This window comes from Gymnogyps californianus, chromosome 3, assembly GCF_018139145.2.
Source record: "Gymnogyps californianus isolate 813 chromosome 3, ASM1813914v2, whole genome shotgun sequence".
Lineage (NCBI taxonomy): Eukaryota > Metazoa > Chordata > Aves > Accipitriformes > Cathartidae > Gymnogyps > Gymnogyps californianus.
The window spans coordinates 77,195,668-77,214,808 of NC_059473.1; positions in this window are offsets into that span (position 1 = coordinate 77,195,668).

Genomic DNA, 19,141 nt, shown 5'->3' on the forward strand with positions numbered 1-19,141 from the left:
ATCTTATCGGTGTGTATAAATATCTGAAGAAAGGGTGCAAAGAAGATGGAGCCAGACTTCTTGGTGGTGCCCAGTGAAGGGACAAGAGGCAGTAGGCACAAATTGAAATACAGGAAACTCCATTTAAACATAAGAACAAATTTCTATGGTGAGGGTAGTCAAACACTAGAACAGATTGCTCATAGAGGTTGTGTGGTCTCCGTCTTTGGAGGTATTCAAAATCTGATTGAAAAAATCCCTGAGTGAGCTGCTGTAGTTGACTGCTTTGAGCAAGGGGGTTGGACTAGATGATCTCCACAGGTCCCTTCCAACCTTAAATGTTCTGTAATAGATGTATTTTTTTTTTAAATTCCTTAAAATCTTATTCAGATTTGGCTGAAATGTAAGATTTGGGAAATTGCCATGATCAACCTCTAGCTTGCATTGCTCAGTGTGATTTGGTCCCTGTGCCAGCGTCCTGCAAGCTCTGCACCTTACCCTCACTCTGGCCAGCACTTGATTCCCTCCATGCTCACTGTCCAGTCCCATCAATAAAAACCTGAGATTTCCTGGTGAGGTTATGCTAGCTTCCCAAGTGAAATACCCTTCAGTTGGTACGTTTGTGCTGACACATGGCATGCAAGGACTTCTTGTACCAACTGAGCATTGTGAGCAATCTTCCAGCCACACACCCACTATGCAATTGTCCCTACATCAATGACTGCGTTCATTGATTTCCTGTTAATTCTGCTGCCTCTGCCAGTGACTGGAAATCCCTGGTGTGTTGGCGAAATGCCTGCTTTTCTTCTAGTCTGCCTTTTGACCTGACTAAACGGACAGGACTTCACATCGCTTCGGTGCAGCTACTCTGTTTAAGACCCAAATTTCTACAGCCAGAGCAGGGAGGGATACTTGGGGAAACAGCCTTTTCTCAAGAATAAGTAGATGTGGAGGGAAAATGTGAAGATCATGGAGGCCACAATCCAATGTAAAGCCTAAAAGCCGAGATTAAGAGCCAGTGCTGGGTGAAGAAGAAGAAAAGGCAGTTTGTTTTCTCACAAGACACAACCTTAAGTTTAGTGGTCCAAGGTGTTCCTTTTATGACCAGCTTGTTGTGCACACCTTACAATGGTTGTGCATTCATTACGGACAGCATACTGTACTGCTCTTATCATTCACATAAGCCTGCGGTGAAGGATACCAAGAACTGGCTAAATCGGAAGAGATTTTTGGGAACAGAGACATGGATAGAGTCAAAACTATTGAGATACAGAACCCCTTAGGGAGCTCACTGAACACAGCTAATTGAGGAAGGGGATTCACTGTAATAGGGCTGGTGTATTAACATGGTGATCTTACTTACTTTCTCAAGGTTTCTACATCAGCATTCCTTGCCTTTCCTCCTAACGCATTCTCCTGTCAAATTGTATCCACCAGCTGCTGGTGGGAGGGAATATTAAGAGTATATTAAGAGTACTGAAATGTCAGTATTCGGCAAAAGTCCAAAAAGTCAAAACCAAAACTTTCACAGAGCAGGAACAAAGCTATTGCAAAGCAGTGAGTGAGCACGTTCATCATTTACAGAACGCACTTGCTTTAAACCAATAACATGCAGTATCATTGGAACAAACCCAAACTACTTTAGATGATTTTTAGTGACAATGGAACCAAATGAGTGAGTATATGTTTTCAGTAAATAGTTCTATAGAAATTGGACTTCCTGATTTTTATCCAGGAAATCTAAGACAGCAGTCTCAGTCCATGTGCAGCACAACACATGCACAGTCATGCCAGACCTTCTGTGCATGTGCTAAGCAGAATATCTGTGAATATGTGATAAACTGGATGTGTCCAGAACACATTGCACTTACTGCATGTATACAGGCTGCCTGCAGACCACAGGTGCTGCATGTCCATAACGTGTCAGACTCATTGTTCTGGAACTCACATTACACATGTGGTTATGCAGAGGTCCAGCAGGTTCCATGCATGCATATGGTCTCTAAGCTCTATGTATTTTCCATCCATCTATATATTCTACATGTATGATACCTATCTAAGGAATGCACTTGTCTCTAATATCTGGAAATGTCACGGAAAAAAACAAAGCACTGCCACTGACTTTGTGCTGAATTCAGGAAACAGGATGAAACTCCACTCAGCAAATGAAGGGACCCTATGAGACCCTTCATGTTTTTTGCAGGAGACTGCTAAATTAGAGTTTTGTGGTTTGGTGGATATTTCTGGGGTTTTTTTCCAGTTACAGGGTTTTTATTTTTACAAACACCTTTCCAACCAGAGCTGCCTCATCTCTGTTGCCAGAGTTGGCTTTGTAACTCTATTAATGACAACAGTATAGATGGGGAGGAAAGCATGGGCTTTCTCCCAAACAACACTGATGTAAAATACTGTCTAGAGAGATCACCATGGAGAAGCACTGCTTTCATTTTATGTATTCAAAACAAGATGGGACCGAATTGGACATAAACCTTATTTACTGTTCCACCACAGTTAGCAAAGCCCATTGTATCAGGTTCATCTCTTATTTCCAGTACATTACCCAGCATGAAAAGACTGTGCAGCGGGAAAGACTTAATTTTGTGTAGCTCACTGGAGACTGAGCACCCCAAATAATGCCAAAATGCCCAGATCGGCACAGCTTTCCAGAAAGCTGGCACCACCTATTTCTCCACTGTCTCGTCTTTAAGCAGCTCTTAACTTAGGGTGAGTGTGCTACGAGGTTAAAACAAACTTGACATCCAACCCTGAAATCTTCTCGTATCCAGTGTTCACAGTATGACTTGAAACTACAATTTGTTCTTGTAGTTTAGCCAATATTTACTGCAAATAGTTAGCTACCATTCATTGTCTCTATGTTCCACTTGTCCACAGTACCCAATATTTTAGGCTGCTCTTTAGATATGAAAGAATCCTTTCATCTGCCCTAAATGAACAAGAGAGCTCTGCTGTTTGATACAGTCTGGGTTTCTGGCAGTGAGAAATCTGCAATATGGAGAAACAACACATATAAAAATAGGTTATCACACAAGATAGAAGAGTTTTTGAAAATCTGACCCAATATTTACACAGATTTTATGATGTGACATTGTACCTCACAGTATACAATGGCAGCTCCACAATATGCTGCAAAAAATTACCAGAAGGCAATCTACCAAACGTGGCACAAGGTATTTTGGGTTAGCCTCCCATAATGCCAGACTTCTTTTGCTGATAAAAGCCTGATGCTCTGAGGACATACTGCATCTTTAAAAAACAGCCAAATGTGAACACATCCTGCCAAAACAGCTATGTCAGTAGCACATGCCAGCAGAACTTCTGCCAGTAAAACTTTCTAGTTCAAACAAGGCCAGCAGCAGCAGCAACAGCAGCGTACACAGCCTCGGGGCACCTCATGAGCGGGCATCCTGGTGGCTGCTCACACAGTGGCAGCAGTGCAAGAGGTGAGGGGAGAGCCCAGCTGCCCTTCTCCTCGCCAACACCCAGGCCAACATACGTCGTAACCTGTATCTCCTCTTCTGTACGCTCCTGTTGCTGGCCTTGTTTGAACAAGGCAGTTTTACTGGCAGAAGTTCTGCTAGCATGAACTCTTGATGTTCAACGGTTGATCTGCAGAGGACTTCTTCTTCGTAGGTCCACTTCTCACTAGGCTGCAGTGCAACCGTCCATCTTACTTTGCTTACTCCCGCCTTACCACCCGCAGTCCCCTCTCTGCAGTATTGTGCTGATGCATCAAACCCAGCTTCCAGTAGGTCATTCTCTGCTAAACGATAACAAGAGGCCGTCTACACTCTGCTGGAAAAAACAAGAGCTCTTTCACTCTTCTCAGATTGATCAGCAACACAAATGTAGCGTTAGACACAGCTGAGACAGCTATGAGCTTCGGTTTGGCTGCTGTAAGTTGAAATTTTCTGTAAAATTTTTGACAAAAGATCATGTACTGCAGTGACAATCATTTTGCAAATAAAATACTAACAGGAAAAAAGAAATATCGCTGATAATTATTGAAAGATTTTCATTGATTTTGCTGACACTGAACTGTTCAACTGGAAAAAAGATAAAAGGTAGGGAAGGGCTAAGGTCGTGAATCTAGGCCCAGTGTTTCCTGTGAGAAGAATAGTACGGCTGCCCAAAGTGGGAAAATGAGGAAATTTGAACTTTCAGACCCACAGAGAACAGGAATTCACGGAGAATGTGATCTCAAGCGTGGGGATCATCTTCTCCAGGGAAGGTGTGATTTGCTGGAGTAGTATGAAAGTGAAAAGAAATTAAATGTAAGACAGGCTAACAGGTAAAATTGACTGCTAGGGTAAAAATAACATTAAAACAAATATTTTAACTACCAGAGTCAAATGCTTAGAAACAATCAAAGTGACCGCTACACCATGAGTACAATTCTTACACTCCAAATTTTTATAGCTGTAAAGAGGTATGTACATGGAATTATGAAAATCCTTATTGTAATATTTTAAGTAGGTGTTATTAAATTTTAGGTAATTTCAGGTATGAAATAGTTCAAATTTTCAAAGACAAGAGTTTGGAAAGTTTCTATCCACTAGGATCAGAAATTTAATTTTCACTGAACTGAATTGTATTTCCTGCAAATGTGAAATTGAAGAATTCAGTTCCTACTATTGTGATACCTGGCTTTGAATGGTGTTTTACTAACAGAGTTCCTCAAGGATACATCTTCAGTCGTATTTTTATTCATTACCTTAAAATAGGAAGATGGAGTTTGTTAATGAAATTTGCTGATGACATGAAAGTGGGTGACATCATTAATATGGAAGGGGATGGCAATATGATACAGGAAGACCTGAATAACCTTGAGAACTAGAGTAATAGAAACGGAATGAAACTTAATAGTGCAAATTGCAAGCTTGTGCCCTTGTGAACTAATACAAATTTCTGTCATAAGTTGCAAGGTCATCAGTTCAGAAACAGAAATATACAGGTTGTGCCTGGAAGTGCAAGTTAACCACTGGCTTCAAATGTTAAAGGGATGTGAAAAAGGCAAATTTGATCCTTGGGTTTACTGGGCGAAATATTTCCAGTAGGCAGTGCGAGTGAGTGTGGCTGGAGGAGGCCGTGCTGAGACCCCCTCTGGAGCTCGGTGCCATCCAGAGCATCCACATTCAGGCGAGAGGGATTGAGACGGGGATGGGTGCAGAGAAGGGTGGCGAGATTGATCAAGGGACAAGCCTATCATGGCATAAGGCTACAACGGCATGGCTTGTTTATTCTGCCAAAGTGAAGGGTGAGAGACTCTCTCCATATCATCTCTGTAAGAAGATAAAGAGCTAAAAGACGATGTTGATTCAGGAACAAATGGGCATTATCTGACCTGGAAAATTCAGGATGCAAATTTTTAAAAAGCTTTAAAACCACTGGAGAGGTAAGATTCTGAAACAGCCTCCCAGGAAGACTGGAGGAGGCAAAACCTGAACTGTATTAAGAGCTGTATTAAACTTGTATAAAAAGAATGGGGTGAGGTAGTTGCCCGAAATAGCTGGAGCTGAGACCCAGTTGTCCCATTCAGCATTCCAGTGAAAAACTTTGAAGTGATTTAGTAGCCATTCATAAAAAAAGCAAAAGTAAACAGCCTTCGTTTCTAAATGAGCTCTGCATTAGCACAAATTAGATCATTTTTCAATTGGTGAGCCAATTCTTTGTTTTTCTTGGTAATATGAATAGCAGTAACAGTTCCAAGGACAAGATGAATACATGTGGAATTTTGTGTTTCTAGTTACAGAACTAAAAAAACAAATATTATTTCTCCCTCAGGTAACACTGGAGTTCTTAGAGCATTACTTTTTCCAGCAGATCACTTGCTGTAAGGCCAGTCGCCTGCTGTAGTCAAAGAGATTGCCATTTGAAAGCTCAGGAAAAAGGCAGCGTAGCACTGTGAGCATTGAAAAGAAAACAACTGTTTTCGCTCTGTGTGTGTGTGTGTGGTGTGTGTGGTGTGTGTGTGTGGTGTGTGTGGTGTGTGTGTGTTTTCTCTGTTATGGTTTGTTGTGCAACAGCAATAATCTCTATTGCTTTGTAGTATACTCACAATAAATGGCTTTTTAGATTGATTACATGCCTCAACTTTGCTTTGGCTATTAATCAATCTCAGCAGCTGTTTATTGCTTTGTACATTACAAAGCAATAAAGATTATCCCTTAAAGAGCTGTTAATGCCTCATGGAAAAGTTTGAAAACCATTATTTTTAGAAATAGTACTGCTGATATATAATTTTCTGGCTTTTCTTTCGTCCTTCCGTGTTATTTTAAGAGAGCTCAGTGCTTGTGAAATGCACAACCATGTGTCTACCATCTTTGTTGCTTTTTTGGATTCCTTTCTCTTGCCTCGCATATCTTTCCTAAATTGCTAAACACGGTGCTTCATTGCCAACAATGTTTTGTGTAATGGTCCGGACTCGTCCTGAGTCAGCAATGGATTCTGCATACAAGGGTAACATCCCCAGGACATCCCAGCATCAATACTATTCCTGTTCTTCCTCAAGTTTTTTTATTAAGTAATAGTTTTAGGACTTGCCTACACTGAAAAAGGAACCAGTAAAGATCTAGCAATATATTTATGAATGTAAAGCTCCCTGTGTGGACATTTCTGTTCTATTTGATAAATAAACTAAGGAAAAAGGCATTCTTTGTTATTTTGGAACAAGAACCTCCATGTGGGGAGTGATACTGTCCTATGTACAAAAATATAATTCTACCTGTAGAATTACACTGGCAAAAAACCACTTTAATTTCTGGCAGCAGCTGCAGCTGAAATATTCATAGATATTTGAGTGATATTTGCATGACCTTGCGACTGTTGTAGATGTACTCTCTTCATACTTGTGCCGAGCCCACCTCCTTTTGCAGCCCTGCTGACCTGCTCAGCACCACCTCCGAAGAAAGGTTGGGCTGCTCTGTATTTTTGCAGCTGCTGTTTTCATCACTTCTTGTATTCTACAACCTGCCTCTGAGCACAGAAAGGAAGGATTGGGTGAAAGAATTATTTTTCCTTCTGTCCTTGTCCCTGTGCATATTCGCCCACCAAACTACAATCTGGCCCATCATTTCTGTCTTAGTGCACAGGAGATTTATTGTCAACGTTAAACTGCAAGCTCAGGTTTTGCAAGCTTTTCTGTGGTCGCCTGTCAGTGCAGTCTTCAGTCATGATGTAAGGAAAACCATTCTAGTGGTGAGAAGCTCCGTTACATTCAGCATGTACTTTTTCTACTTAAAGGATCAACAAAAGCCCAGGGTGTGCACAAAATTTTGTAATAGTTACCCTCTCCTTCAAAATTGGACTGTTATCTGCCCATTCTTATCACAAATACTAAGACCACTAATCAGCCATTTGTTGATGCTGAACTTGGTTCCAATCTCATTAATAATAAAAATACAGAAAATGCCTGGAAATAAGAAGAAATATTCCCTCACATAGTGGTAGTGTAACCTAGAATATGCAAAAGTAAAGAAGAGAAAAAAAAAGACATACAAAATGGCAAAATTAATTTGGTGACAGAAAGCTTATCTGAGGATGGAAGCAATAGAAAGGAAACACGCTGAAGAAGAAGAAGAGGAAATGAGTGTGAAAGAGTAGATGGAATCCCTCCCCTTTCTTTTTCCTTTTAATTGACATCTATCCTAAGGATTTTTTAAATCATCAAAATATTCCTAGAGGATACAGTTTCACATTTTGTTAGTAGGTAAATGTAGCCCATTCATCTTATGAGCCTTCAGTTTTGTAAAATTAGTTATAGAATTAGATCCTGCAGACTGACACATGCAAGAGGAGAAGACTCACTCATCTAAGAACACCTATTTTTAGTAGCTGTATCAAGTGGAATGGATAAATAAAGTAATTAACATGCCACGATGAATTTTCCTGGTGAACCTCATGTACAACATCTAGATAACTTACTGTAGACAGAGGGTAGGTAGTGGAAGATTACTTATCTTTTGAAACATCAGCTTTCATCATCCCTACTTCTGAGGAGAAGATATAGAATACAGGCAGTGCAAAGAATTGCTCTTAAATGATACAAAAATTCCCATTCAGCAAGGTTTAATATAATCAGAAAGGCTAGCGTTGCCAGATGCTGTGAAATGTTAATAGTCAATGTTGCATAAAAAAAGCCCTAAAAATAGCCCCATTATAGATTTAGTAAGATTTTTCAGCTACATTTGAGTCTAAATATGATGGAAGTAGAGTAAGTGCAAGTTGCTAAAACCAACACTACAACACGGTCTAATTTACTTTAATTTCCACAATATAAATACTTTAAAAGTATATCCCTTATTTTGAAAGCTGAGGTTATGCTTCTGGTGGTAAGCCCTGGACACAGATAACATGTTTTCATCATGCAAGGTAGCATGGCTGTAGTACTGTTGGCTGCTGCAGCATCACTCAGCCTGGTCCAGGCAGGACGTACCCAGCAATCAGATTAGACTATCGACAGAGATCTGCGCAGATAGATACGTTTTCTTTTGCTATCCCCATGGTGGTTATGAATTTCTGTTTCTTTACTGCAAAAATCAGGCAGGCCCCTTGGCATCAAACGACTGAGCCTTGTTTGCTCTACACCACTGGTTTAAAAGTGATCAAGTCCTTCATGCATTAAAAGGATTTGGCACAGATTCGAGCAATGAAAATTTGTCCAAGATGTTTAATCTCTGTACGTACAGGAGGTCAGTCAGTAACAAGACTATCATTAAGTGTACTCCAGAGTCATGCTAGAAAAATGACCTTTCCAGTTTGGCATATGTTTAAACATAGTCAACAGACAGGAAATAAGATAATCACACCCTACGGGGTCTTGCAGCTGCTGACACCTTCATTCCAAAGCCGGGGTAATTTTGAAAGGTAGGCATATTTGGTAGGATAGACTGTGAGAAGCAGATGAAACTGAAGGTACAAGAAACAGCATTGCTAGGTGGGAGGGGTTTAAAAAAACCAGTATTTCTTTTAGCTGTCTTCTTTTATCACACCACTTTTGTAGACAGTTCTTTTCTGCCTTTCAGCTCTCCACTCACTGCTCCTGGAGCAAGCCCGCACAAGGAAAAACACAAGTTTTGTTCAGTAGGCTCCCAAATACTTTCAGTCTCCAGCTGTGATACAAGCAGAACAACATAATACTAATAAATGTGAGAAGCAAGTAAGGATCTCTTATTGTACAGCTGCAACCCTAAGACTACAAATATGTGACAAAAGATAACTTACTGCCAAGCTAAAGCCAGCCTGTCATGTTTTATGGTAACGTGTATTGACCAATGTTGTGGCTTAACCCCAGCCAGCAACTAAGCAACTCCTAATCCTCCTACTTCCTCGGGTGTCTGGTCATCTTTAGGATTGTGTTCAACAACAATTCTAGGTTGTGTCTGGGATCATTTTGCTAGTTTGTTTATATGTCATCTCACATTATGAAGACCTGGCCATGACTGGACTCCAGGGTGTTATCAGTCTGCAAGCGATAGATGAACCAAACAAATGAAGTTGAACCACAGAGAATGGGTTCAAAGTGAAAAATAAGTATTGGTCACTTAAAGCAAAGTTTCTCATTTTATGATTTTCAGAAGACAATTGTTGGAAACTTCTCAGATATTGAGGTTTTGCCTTATGTCAGGGGATATGAAAGACATTTATGAAGAACTGGTACACTGCACTTCTGAAGCAGCTGTGCCCTTCCCTTGAAAATTTGACTACTGGCTAGCTAAGCAAAAGGGAATTTTGGAGCCATCAAGTTCAATAGAGAAATTCTCTCTTCATACTTTGGCAGCCATGTCAAATGGTAATAAGAAAATACTTGTTCTAGTCCCAGGAAGTTCTGTGGGGCCCTGATCCCTGAATGATATATGAATTCACTTTGTTAGGAGCATGTGTTTCCAAGAAAAGGACACACTGCAGATCTGAACTGCAAATTAAATGTGGAATCTAACTAAAAAAAAATGCACAGGAATTAAAAAAAACCCAACAACCCATCCCTCTCCTTATTCTTACAGAGCACTATTAAAAGAACGAAAGCTGCTTTACATACTTTAAATTAGTTTTATAAATCAGTCCAATGGTGCAACTTGCGAAAATAAATTAACCACTTACAGGCCATCATCACGCAGTAAGCATTTGTTAGAACTCATAGCAGAAGATAGAGACTCTGTGTCCCATCTCTTGAAGGCCAGTACAGTAATTGAAAGCCAGAAGTGGGGTACGCAACTGCAGTTTTGATTCCCCACTGTGTCACCTTCATTCCAGTTGAATGTGAGGACTGAAACCTTCCTCCAGCAAAGGCTGGCAGGTGGAAATCCTCTGGGTTATGGCAGACCACGCAGGCAGCAGAGCCATTCCTCCCCCACTTCACTGTGCAAGATACCATGATTTCTACCCCATGTTTCCATCACCAAGCCTGTGTGATGATCCTTTACAGGATACTTAGAGATGGAACAGGCAATGCTTGCAGCAAAAGACTTCTCTCCAGCTAGCAAGGGACTCGGCACTTGCACAAAGCTGGAGTCGGAGCAAGCGTGAAAATTTTCCCCAGAGAGTTCTCACACTCAGTCTAGTGCTTCAACCCAAACTCTTTTCTTTCTTACTATTAGATTTTACTGCTGTTATATGTATGCTTCGTAGCAGTTGGAAGCTTGCTAAACTACCTTACTTTTTGTTCCAGCATTTAACTATTCTGAACAAACACTAATCAAAACAGTATTTCAGGCCTGGCCATTGTTAATCATCCCACAACAAACTGTAGTCAGCAGAACCCTACCATATTTCATGTAAAATCTGTTTTCATTTTTTAAATAAAATTAAACATATTTAATTGATTGATGGGAGGCGCCAGCCCTGAAGCAGGTCTTGAGGCCCTTGTGGAAGAGAAATTCTGTGCTACATGAGCAGATGTGGCTTTTGTGGATCTACTTTGCAACAACACGGGTCAAATTATTGGTTAGTAAAATTCCGACTGACTAAAGTGAGATAACAACCAGAAAGATCATAGCCTATAACACTGCATGGATTCTTCATCTTGCCTTGACTGGATTTTCTTTTTTTTTTTTTTTTTTTGTAAGCAACAGACAATAAAATATCATCTCATGTTTTAAACACGTGGCAACAGCTCTTTAAATAATCAGTATTTTGGAAGATTTCACCACCCCTTTTTCTATGGTCCGTCCTAATCTTTCCTGTCCCTGACATTCAAAAATAATGAATTTGTCCCCCAGATCATAACATCAGATCAAAAATTCTTCATGTTTATTGTGTCTTTTAATGATTTTTTAAGTATCCTGCTACTTCTTAAGCCTTTGTACATTTATATTTTCATCTTTTCTCCAGAAGTACAAGGCCAGAGACACATTTTTCCTCAAATGAAAACTGAGAATCTCATGTGAGTCACTTGACCTTTTGAGCTGGTGCATTAATAACTATGATAAATACCACAAGAGTCAAATGCAGTCCCTGATAATGGACTTAGCTTGGGAGACTACATTCTCCCAGGCCAGACACAGTCCCTAAAACAGGTCTTTGGTGACACTCCCCACTTGACCTTGCACATTGCTCCACCATGGAGCAACTGAAGAAACTCCTGCTGAAAAGCCACAAGTAAGTGACAGAACTGGAACCTGGGCTCAGAACTCTGCTGTCAAGCTAACAGTAACTTCGTAATGCATGTTAATGTGAACTAATGAATAATGATCCAAAGTCCAATTTTCAGTGCAGCTTATATTTATTTTTCATATAGAACTTCTGACTTCCATTTTTCCTCTGTGAAAATTGGAAGCTTGCACTTAAAGAAAGTGATTTCATTTATATCAAAATACAAACTGTTCCACAGTGGTGATTAGTGGTGTTTGAAAAATGGTCTAACTGGGAACAAGCCCAAATCAAAACTGCAGAGCTAACATGCCTGTCCTTCAGGGTACTTAGCCTGTGTCACTTCGTAAGGTGAAGATAAACCAAACATGACCAGGCAGGTTTTCCCTCTAAATAGAAGGGGTGAACATCATTACTTTCTCTCTCACTCCCATGAATATTTGTGATTAAAAGCAAAGGAAAGAAAGAGCATGTAGTCTGGGAAAATGAAAATAAGCCCTCATCTTAGTAATAAACCATTCTAAATATTTTCTGTCAAATTATGGTTTGTAATCCCTAGCACACAGGACAGATGCAATAAAACAAAAAAAAACTAATAAGAAAGACAGCTAATTACAATAACATTGTGAGGCTCAGGGATTTAATTTTAGGGAATCCTTGGGTTCACCTGGGATGTGCTACTTAATTACCTGCATGATTGCAGGAGTATGTGGTAAAAGATGTTCACCTGCTATACAACTTTTAAAGAAATGGTCAGACTGGTCAATCTTAGATCTCCTATTACAGTGTCCACTGAGATGTGGCTAAACACCTGGGGATGATGCTGGACACTGCGCTCGTATACTTCCTGATAATAGACATAATTGCTTCCCTTGCTTATTCTCATTTAACAGTATAAAGTTACAAACTTTACAGTGGTACTTCTATTGATGTTCATCAAAGGGGGGGGGGGGGGGGGGGGAGTGTACTGCCAAAGGCCTAGTGTCTGCCTAAATTTTGCTCCACATTCAGGAAGGTGAGCAATATTGCACTTTATAGGTGTTGTTATTTCTGAGATAGTACTGATGTGAGGAGTAATATGGAAAACTTTGTATAAAGGAGACTTCACATGTAATTAAAAAATGACCTGTTTTTTCAAAAGTTCTGGGTTCTTAAAATTACCACTGGACAGTATATACTGAAGGCTGGGTTTTTTTACTGTATCCTGTGCTTTTTTTTTTTCTGTATTTGAAGTATAGAAATTGTCTGCAAACATTTTCTCCTTGAAATTTCTTATGATTTTGCCTGGTGTTGGACGTCACCAGGTACAGTCAAAGGGTTGTAGTTAATGGGGCTACATCTGGCTGGCGACCGGTCACCAGCAGTGTTTTTCAGGGTCCAATTCTCGGGCCAGTTCTGTTCAATATATTTATCAACTATCTGGATGCAGGAGCTGAATGCACCATTAGCAAGTTTGCTGATGATACCAAACTGGGAGGTGGTGTTGACTTTCTTGAGGGACACAAGGCCTTGCAGAGGGATCTAGATAGATTGGAGCATTGGGCTATGATTAATAGGATGAAATTTAACAAGTCGAAATGTCAGATGCTGCACCTAGGACAGAGTAACGCCGGGCACAAGTATAAATTGGGAGAGGAGCAGCTGGAGTGCAGCCTGCAGAAAGGGATCTGGGGGTGCTGGTTGAGAGCAGGCTCAACATGAGTCAGCAGTGTGCCCTGGCAGCCAAGAGGGCAAACTGCATCCTGGGGTGCATCAAACACGCTATAACCAGCCGGTTAAAAGAGGTAATTATCCTGCTGTATTCAGTGTTGGTGCCGCCTCACCTTGAATACTGTGTGCAGTTCTGGGGCCCACAATTTAAGAAAGATGTGAAGGTCCTTGAATGCATCCAGAGGAGGGCAACAAAGCTGGTGACAGGGCTGGAAGGCATGTCCTGTGAGGAGCGGCTAAGGACTTTGGGTTTGTCTAGTTTGGAGAAAGGGAGGCTGAGGGGTGACCTCGTCGCTCTTTACAGCTTCCTGAGGAGAGGAAGTGGAGAGGGAGGTGCTGAGCTCTTCTCCCTGGTATCCAGTGACAGGACACATGGAAATGGTTCAAAGCTGCGTCAAAGGAGGTTTAGACTGGACATTAGGAAGCATTTCTTTACCAATAGGGTGGTCAAACACTGCAACAGGCTTCCTAGAGAGGTGGTCGATGCCCCAAGCCTGTCAGTGTTTAAGAGGCATTTGGACAATGCCCTTAATAACATGCTTTAACTTTTGGTCAGCCCTGAATTGGTCAGGCAGTTGAACTACATGATCATTGTAGCTCCCTTCCAACTGCAATAGTCTATTCTATTCTATTCTAACTGTAACACGGCCAATGCAGCAGCAGCAGCAGCAGCAGCTGCCGTTATCACAATTTTGGCTTGCCCTTGTTGGGGTCACACAACCTTGCCTACATGAAACTCGGACCACCTCTTGGCCAACTGAACCATGGCAAGTGTTGAAAGAAAAATCAGCAACCTGATGTAGATGATGTTCCAGTTCTGGCTATGGACAAGGGGGAAAGATGTGCAGTAGGGCAGCACTGAGAGATTAATATATTGGGCTGAAATACATTTTGCTGAAATACGGGCAGGAAAATGAAACACTGACTTGAGCTAATATCGTTCCCCATGAATTGTCAGGGGGCTGTTCTGGGACTATGTATGCAATTAAATAGCCATAAGGAGATATTATCAGCCTCTGTTGTGTGTGCCAACTGGTGTGGGACTGCAGAAAAATGGCAGAGATAACAAATCTGGGTTATGGGGGGTGTTGTTTCTATGAAACTATACAGTATCTGAAAAGGTTAAACCTGCCTGTCTGCTTTAGGACAGCAACATTTTGGGGTAAGGAAGATATGTATTGATATTTTTGTTAAGGTTTAAAATGTTTTCCTCTTCCATTATATTTTATTCCAGTTCTTTGAGACTAAATAATATTTTAGTTGAAGTGGGTTTACCAGTCAGCACACACCGCTAGGTGACAGGCTCCCAAAGAGATTGCCAAACCAGTTGGCTCTGTGGGACAATTTCCATACTGGTAAACTAATCAGGGGCAGCACATTTAGTCTGGACTCTGGCTTGTCACTATTCATACCGTTAAATTGTTAGACTGATACCTGCCATGACTTTGGCTCAGGCACAGTTGAGACCCCAGCACTAACCAGGAAGGATTCCCACTGGGCACTTTGGCTGGTTCTTAGCGTAAGAAGCACAACATGCAGCCATGCAGCACAGTTACAGAGACATCCATGGGCAGATATTACGAAGCTAATCACCCAATGCATTTTTTTGTGAGTTTTGCTGGCTTTTACCCAAAATCCTTGGGGTGAAATTGTGGCTTCACTGGGCTGAAAGACTTGCCAGGGATTTCAGTGAGACCAGGATTCAGCTGATGGACCTGGAGACATTTCAACCCATGGTTGCAACATATTCCATGTTTCCCATGTCTGCACGGAGCCTAAGTGCCTGTGCAGTGTGAAACTTCTGCAACGTTTGATACTGGGTATCTGCCCTGCAGCATAAAGATTTGACTAAAGATGACCAGGCCTCAGACACAACAGAAAATGTTCCTTCCATTCCTCTTATCTTTTTGCATTTCAAAGGAATTTCTGATATTTTTCATTTCCTACCCCCAGAGCAATATGGCCTGCTGAGCAATAATTCCATTTTGGTAGCTCATCCTAGCAATTTCCAGTAGTAGCCTTTCTTATGTAGTCGTATTTATACCGAAGTAAAGAATTATCTGAATGCACCATATTTTAAATAATTTCAATTATGATGCTGTCACTTTTTATAACGGATGGTAGCACAGAAAAACAATAGTCCATCAGTGTACCAATGTAAAAAATTAGTTGTGATTGGGTGAAAAATTGAGCATTTTTTCCTATGATTTAAGACGTTGGAGACAAGGTTTTTCATCTAAAAAGTAAAATTTCACCAATAAATCAGTAAAAGCAGCTTTTAGACGTGTGCTCTATACTTTCATTAATACGCTTTTTTAGATTGGTTGAGTCTCTTTCTGTTTTGTAATTAACTTATCAAGGAGTAATGGTCTAATTTTAAAAAGCCGACTGGATGACAGAAATACTATTTGTTCTAAATTGAAAATATTTCAGCATTTGCCAAGATTAGATTTCTTTAAATTACCCTTTAAAAACATTGATTTCTAATACTGTATTTCCTTTTCTCAATAAAATAGAAATATGTGTTCAAAGGAAGCTGTTTTTAAGGAGGCATTGCTGAGAAACAAAGCAATTCCAGTAATATTAATCCCTCTCCAATGAGCTGCCAAAAATACAGTCTCCATTTAATGCTACAAGTTTGGTGGGTAGTCATTTTTTATTATCCACCAGACTGAGAATCTGAAATTAAATGTTCAGCAATATTTGTATAAATGAAGAAGCCCCCAGCTCTATACTTTGACATAACTAGGACACTCTAACATAATAACTTTATAAAGATTAATTCTCCCCAAAATTAGTGCCTGATAAAAACATATGGCGTGGTGTTTACCAGGAGAAAGAGCTCTGGTCTCGTATATAGGCTTGTTGCATTCATGGCATATGACCAATGCCACTTGAATGATGCCCAATAATGCCCTTTGGATATTTCATTGCTGTTATCACGGCAATACAGAGCTAAATGTAATATCTGAAATATCCTTTACCTGTGCTAACCTCACATTATGTGGTTGATATTAGAAGCCTCATTAAAGTCATTCATTCTGTTTGGAAAGTAGAAGTTAAAATGTCTGTACTTGGGCAGACCAAAGGTCTTTGTAGCTTGGTTCCCTCTTCCCCACAGTGGCCAATTGTGGGTGCTTATGAAAAGCTCATTAAACATATAAATTGATTCTTTCCAGGGTATATCCTGTAGCTCCCAATAATTCCAAGCTGGAGATTTCTTTCTAGACCACTGTATAATAGTTTTCAATAGGCCTGTCTCAGATCACTCCAACTCCTTTTTTAACCCATTCCCATTTTTGTTACCATAACAGTATGTGTAGTCTACATTCAGTTCTACGTTACGGGAAAAATTACTTCCTTGTGTTTTGAACCTGCCAAATGAGAAATTTGTAGACTCCCATTCAGTTCTCTTATTGTGAGAAGCCGTACATGATGGCTCCCTATATCTGCCCTAATACCAGTCACCATTTTCATAGATTTCTTTCATAGTATCCCCTCAGTTACCCTTTCTCCAAACAGAAACATCTTAGTCTGTTTACTTTTCATTTACTATCTCCTCATATGGAAAAGTTCCACACCTTTGATCATTCCTCTTGCTCTTCCTTGTAATATAGAGAAATAAGAGATAGAGAAAAGTACAGTGCTATACCAATGTTTTCCATTTATTCTCAGTTTCTTTCCTTGGGGTTTGCCTTTCAACTGTGACTATTTTAATCAAACTGGTCAAAATTATTCCATGGCCTCTTTCTTGAATGGTAGTAATGTTAGTTTAGAAACAATTAGTCTATATTGAAAAGTTAGGATTTTCTTAAATTAACCTAATTTTGTCAGTTTTTTCTCATTCAGCTATTCGTGGAGTCCTTCTGCAACACTTTACAGCTGGCTTTTGATTTTAGTATCCTAAAGAACTTAGTATCATCAGTAAACCTCATCACCATATTCTTCACCTTTTTGACATCACTTATGAATAAAAGACCAGCACCAGTGAAATTGTAACAAATCTCTGTTGTGAAAAAACTTGTATTTTTATCCATTGCTGCATAGCTTTTAAACAGACCCACAGAAGATTTTGTCTCTTACCTCATCAGAAACTCAATTTTTTATGAGCCTTTACTGAGGGACCTGGTCAAAAGTATTTTGGAAATCTAACTGGATCCCTCTCAGCTCCTTGTTCACTTTCATACACTCACCATAAAGAACTCTAATAGACTTTTGAAGTACAGCTGCCCTCTGACAAAGCCATATTGACTCTTCTTATTCTATCTGCTTACTGTATACACCAGTTCTAGTTTTGGTTACAGTTTTACTTTATTTTCTTGGTACACAAATCAGACATACCAGCTTACGCTTACCAAACACATGGGACAGCCTTAAAAAAATCTCAAACCTCCCACCTTTGATTCTTCTGTTACTTAGGCCAATTCAAGTGGCACACCACAAAAAGCAATACAGCAATTTTGTATTTTAGCTATGCTGGAATTCAAGAATAGATACTGTCAAGTCCTGGCAATTTGCACACTTCCTTTTTATCGATGTGTTCTAATACCTTTTTTAGTGAGAGATTTTACCAACTTTAGTCATTTGCATTACTGCTAAAGATATGGACAACCTCATGTCCTGCCCTACATGAGACATGTCCTTATGTCCTGCCCCTGCCCCCTTGCTGTGTGTTGGTACTGGCTCTCATGGGGCTGTGCAGTCAGGGAAGGGACCTGCCTAAGCAGAAAATAAACCCCATCCCCTCTCCAAAAGCAGCTGGGTTTGCCAAATTGAGCGGCTGATCCGTGAGTATGTAACTGTAGGACCACTTGTGCTGCTGGCAGGTGTGGGGCACAGGGGAAGGATACAGCAAAACGGACTGAGACCAGCCAAGGCTAATTGTGAGACTGCATCCTGATAGTTCAGCTTGAGGCTGTTTGCTGTCATTATAGTTTTACTCATTTATGTGCAGGAGGGAGTTCCACAGAAACCCATGCCAGCATAAGATTTAACGACACTGTTGAGAAAGGAGATGGAGTGATGGTCTCCGAGAGTGTGGGAAGCCCCTCTGACCAGCAACACCACATATAAAGAATGTCTCCCTTTGCTATCACATGTACAAAAGAAATACACTTGTCCAACAGCTGAGAAAAGTGGGAATTCTGCCCATTCAACTACCAGTTCAAGCAGGATCAGACAAGACATTTTGAATGGGAATTTTTTTTCTTTGCATCTTCCTGAAATCCATAATGAGAACTGAAATTCACCTTAGCAGAGCTTTCAGGGGTTGTATGGATACAGAGAATAGGCATTCAAGCAGAAGTCTTGTTCTACTTTGTTAATGTTCCTGTGGTTTCAGTTATGAAAAGAAACACTACTCTTCCCACCTGCCTGCATAAGGGCTCTGCATTTTGATCATTGGCCTAGGACTATCTGTAAATATCAGTTCATCTCTCATTTGCTCTTCTTGTAGATGTGCATATATAAACCTATCCTTTTAAATACTTGTATGCAAACATTTTTACTTTTCAGTTATGTACATAGAAGCGTGCGTGATTCTTGCAGAGAGGGAACACTTTTGAGTATACTAACAAAATTTCTTTGATGGACAATAATGGGAGTACACAAGAATAAAAGGGGTTTTTATTGGCAAAACAAGCCCGTACACAGGTGGGATGTAGCACACCTTATGCAGATGACGGAGTGTTGCAGATCATCTTAAATGTGCAGTACCACGCAACAGGGCTTTAATGGAGCCTCAGATTCCTCTACACACTGAGCTCTTTTCTCATCTATTAGGGATGTTAATATAAGCCAGGCCCCTGATGCAGCAGAGCTAGAACTTGGGCTGTGACTTGCAGGCTTG